Here is a 603-nt window from a genome sequence, read left to right as displayed (position 1 = left end):
CCCGGTATCCAGGAGGCACCGTTTACGACGCAGCTCCCCCTGCGCCATGCAGCTCCAGGCACGGTAGCTTACACCCTAGCTTGGGGGGTTCCTCTTAGTTGGTCACCCACGTGCCCCCCCTGAGCGGGAGGACCACGTTTGCGACCGTAAGCCCCACCCACCCGCCCCGGCACGGGAGCCCGCAGCCCCCGAGAGCACCAGGCGTACCTGGATGTGGTCAAATATTCCCCCAGTCGGTTTTTCTACCTCGAGGCCCCGTACCTGCCTTCGCAGGTCGAATGTGGGTCTCGTGTCATATTACCGCGGGGAGTGCGGACCACGGGCACCCCAGGGGCCCGGCGACCCACGGGCCCCCGCCCCGCGACTACTACAAGGTGGGAACCCTTTCGGGGGGGAGTTAGTCATTAAATAAGCATATATTATATCCTATCAATCATCAAAATTAACTTCATAAAAAGTTGTCAAAAACATCAGAACTCAAAAAAGTGATTTAAGAAAAAATTATCGAATCGCAACTAAAATATGAATGAAGGTTTTTGAATTATTTTATTAAATAAAAGAATGATTTTTTAAACCACAGTGTGTAATCATTTGATTTTTTTT

The sequence above is a fragment of the Cyphomyrmex costatus genome, unplaced genomic scaffold (assembly GCF_001594065.2).
Source record: "Cyphomyrmex costatus isolate MS0001 unplaced genomic scaffold, Ccosl1.0 scaffold154, whole genome shotgun sequence".
Taxonomy (NCBI): domain Eukaryota; kingdom Metazoa; phylum Arthropoda; class Insecta; order Hymenoptera; family Formicidae; genus Cyphomyrmex; species Cyphomyrmex costatus.
The sequence above is the reverse complement of the archived record's forward strand: the minus strand, read 5'-3'. Positions refer to the sequence as shown.